Below are 4425 nucleotides of genomic sequence, written 5' to 3' on the forward strand. Positions count from 1 at the left end.
CCCTATAAATATGAACCTCACAATTAAGCTTTAATATTAAAACGAAAATCCTAAAACCACACACAACCGGCAAGTGTACCGATCGCAAGTAGTATAGACTTAGGAAGTCCGAGTATCGAACACGTGGACACGTCAGAACGCTAAAGATCACTAACCCTAGACAAGACCTACCTTAGAATAATAATTATATTGATTTTTGATTTTTAAATACTTAACTAAACTAACTGGATTAACTAATAAAACTTACCAAAAATAGAAAACTTAACGGAAAACTAACTGTGTTGACTTTAGATGGAGAAAAACGTCTACCTAGGTCTGAATCAAACTGTAGGCCTAACAAGCTAATGGATTGAATGATATCAAGACACCGGTCCCTAAAGATGACACGACTAAGGATCGCTCGGGCTCACTGGATTACCTCTCGGTCTCACTCAACAAGCCTAAACTACTCAAAATCGCCTAAAACGACCAAACCGGGAAACAATTGCTAACGTGTTCTAATGCTAGATCACCTCTCGGTCTCACCAAAACTCGACCCTAATGGCAATGAATACTACACAACCAAGGATAGAGGAACAATTCAACTTAAACTAAAATAGATCAATTAGTCGCTCAAAACACCTAAACCTGACAAGAAACGAACTCGCTCTCGCGCAATCCTTATTCTAGCATGCAAAGGCAATGAGACAACCCTAACTTCCTATCACCTCTCGGTCTCAAGGAAGGTGTTTAACCACTGTACTTAATCCAATTAATCCCGCAACAAAACCCTACGGTTGTTCCTACCGTAAACAAACCCTAAACACAAAGTCTAGAATCAAACAATGCACCGATCAATCAACACAAAACTAATCAATCAACACACGGGGTTTATGCAATGAATCACCAAAATTTCCAGCCACTAAACACAACCTATTTCATATCTAAATCAAACTTTACAATAGCAATTCAAGTCTATCAATCAAACAATCCATAAAACCTATCAAACACTAACAAGCATCATCATTCCTAGGTAGAACTAACAAGTTTAGCCTATGACCATATTTGGACAGCCATGAACATTAAATAAAACCATTAATAAACTCATACCAATCATCTTAAAATTCATTCAACAATCAATAACACTCATAAACACTTCAATCTCTAACACAATTGCAAAACAAATTAACAATTGATCAAGAAAATAAAGTATGATGAACAATGTAAAAGATGGAAGGATATGGATGTTTCGGGCTGCTGTAAACTGACGGTAAACGATCACCGAGGCTTGTTCTTGCTTGTTCATCCTTCCCTAGCCGCCACAAGTCCAAACCCTAGCTCCACGAAACTTTTTTCTCTTTTCTTTCTTTCCTCCTGCTGCCGATCGGAACCCCCCTAGCAGGTTAGGGTTTTTATTTTTTTATATAATATAATATAATATGGTCTTCGGCCTCCATGATGCATACGGGTCGGGCCTTGAGTTGTTTACTTAAAAACGTACGCGTAAAATGCTCGTAGAATGCTCGAAAAGTCCCGGTTTCTTCCTTTCTTTTACCCAAAACCTACAAGATTAATAAATGTATGTAAAACCTGTCTAAAACGAGTTAAAACATATAAAATATAATATAATAAGTAGATAAAACGTGCGGAAAATACGAGTGTTTTACAACACATCATGGACTCTCTGAGGGTCTTGAAACCATTCTTTTGCTTCATTTTCTTTCTTCTCAGATTCCACTCTCTCCTTTTTCAATTGCTCCTTCATATTCTTTTCTCTTTCCCGATCAACAGACAGTTTTTGATTTTTATAAGAGTCTTTAACATTTTGAACTTTCCTTTTCAATTCTTCCAGATTGAGTTTGATCAATGACTCATATTCAAAACCATGAATTTGTAGGAGTTGAATATATATTTATGTTTCTCCTTTATGGATTCATATTCCTTGTCATCATTTGTCTTGCTATGTCATCTACCAAGGCCTTTTTGTTCAACTTATCAATGCTTGCTATGTCATCTACCAAGGCCTTTTTGTTCAACTAATCAATGGAGTTAAAAGATTGTAAATTTAAGAATGCAGGCTTATACCCAGCCTTTATCAAAAAATCTCTTCTTGTTTCCCTTTGTCTCCAACCATCAGCTTCTTTTGCCATTTCTTCTTTTGTTAGTCTTTGAAGGTACTTAAGGTCATAGTCCAAACTGATCAGATAGTTTCTCTCTTCATTCTCTATTTCAACATCCTTTGACCACTCATCATCTTCATTCTCATTTTCCAGGTCAATTGTTTCTTCAAGATTATGGAGAGCCTCAATCATTGGTTCTTTATTTCTTTCAGATTAATCCCTCCTTCTTTCTTCCAGTTTGTCTAAATCTTCTTTTGTACACCATCACCTTTATGGATTTTTGTCTTTTGGATTTGGGTGTTTCAATTTCAGATGTGTCTTTTCGTTTCAAAGATAATTTAGATGGAGTGGGTGCATTGGATTGAGTTACTTCTACTTCTGGCCCTTTAAGTATGATTTCTTCATCAACTGTTTCAGACGTCTTTGATTCTTCTGCCTCATGGTCATCTTCATCACAAACTTCATCAATAGTTGGCTCAAATGTGTCTGTTAGCAGGAGTTGGCTTCTCTTCCATTGTTCTTGTCTTTGTTCTTCATGAGTTCTCCTTGCTGCAGCCACAGTTTCCGGTCTGAACTCATCAGGATGTAGGAGAATGTCAAAATTAGTTTTGAGCATGACTAATTGAGCAATGAATTTGACATAAATGTTCCATGGCATTCTTGGTTCCTTATTCTTCTCAGGTTCTTCTCTAAATCCCAGACCAGTCTCTTGTTCTTTATTTGTTTCCATTTCAATGTTGACAGGTTCAGTCTCAGGTAGTTCAGGTTCAATCACTATAGGCTCTTCATGTTCAGTTGTCACTGGTTCTTCAGTTGTGTCCTGTTCTTGTTCATCAAGATTCATACTTTCTCTTAATGCATCAAGTGTAGCCTTTATCGCCTCATCTGCCTCTTTCAACCTCCTCTCATCCTCCTTTTCTTTCTCTTTCATGTTTATTAGTGCTTCAAGCACTTCTTGAGGTATTTCCTCCTCCTCTTCTCTCTCCAAAGACTCCAAATCTTCATTTAATAGTCTCATGGCAGTATTTACAGATTCAGCTTCTGCAACATCAGGATCAACCACATTTTACTTGTGCAATATATCATCAGATTGAACTTTATGTTGGGGCAGGGGATGTAAATCATCATCAGTAAATGCAATCCCCTTTCCCTTCTCTTTTCTTTTCAACATTTCTTCTTCAGTTTCCTCTTCTCTTTATTCTCCCCCTCATCACCAGATTTATCATCGTCATACTCTTCATTTATTAAATTCAGTGCATCTGATGGTCCAACTTCCAAAACTTCCTCATCAGAACTTTCATATAATTCTCCGATCACCTTTAAACTCTCTGCACCTTCAGGTTTCTTCCCCTGTTTTGGTGCATCTGAGGTCTTCTCAACCTTAGACTGCCCCTCTTGGGTTCGAATTTTCATTAGAGCTTCAGTCAGCGCAGCCTCCAATGCCGAGTTCCTTGTAGCTAAAATGGCATTCTGTTCCCTCAACTTGATGTTTTCAAATTCAAGTTTAGCATTTTCACAGAAAATATCATACAGATTTGGGCTTGAAGGTGGGGTTTCTTGAGTTGGATTTGGGGCGGGTTCAGAGAATGGTTTAGATTCAGCAGTTTCTGGAGATGGGACTTTATACGGTTCAGAAGATGGGATTGATTGAGTTGGTGGGGTAGTGTCAGTAGCAGGTTGATCTTGTATTGGGGAAGATGGTAGTGTTTGAATGTGTGTATCTTGAATGGGTTGGGATGGTTGAGGTGGTGAGGAATGAAGTGGATCTTGTAGTGGAGATGTAGGTGGTGTAGGGACAGGAATGTTATCAGTTGGTTCAGTATCAGATAAAGCAGGTTCATTTGTGGCTGGTGAGGAAGGAATGTCGTCATTTACATCATCTAACTCAATAGAATCATTGTCATCATTGTAAACTTCAGGTGGTGGTGAGTCTGGTCGAGTTATTCTGTTGACTGTTTCAGCAACCTCTGATACAACATGTGCTATAAATACATCATCATCCATTGGCTCTGTAGCTTGGTTGACTAGACCCACAACCTGTTCATCTGTCTCCTCATTTACCTCTACCTCTTCATTATCGGCCACATGTGCAAATTGTTCAATCAAAGGCACATTTCCCTCAACATCCTCCTGTGCATCATCATTATTATCAACAACCATGCCATGTCCACCTTCTGGACCATTGCCCCCATCATCACTTTGATCATCATCATCTACATCATTATCATCTCCATCATCATCTTCTTCAGTATTACTATTCCTTGGGGTTCTAGCACATTAATAGCACCTAGTGCTGGTACAAGAAACCATGGGAGCACATCCCATT

Source organism: Bidens hawaiensis, unplaced genomic scaffold, assembly GCF_021521415.1.
Source record: "Bidens hawaiensis isolate Kalapana, Puna unplaced genomic scaffold, B.hawaiensis_p1.1 tig00020531_1, whole genome shotgun sequence".
NCBI classification, from domain to species: Eukaryota; Viridiplantae; Streptophyta; class Magnoliopsida; order Asterales; family Asteraceae; genus Bidens; species Bidens hawaiensis.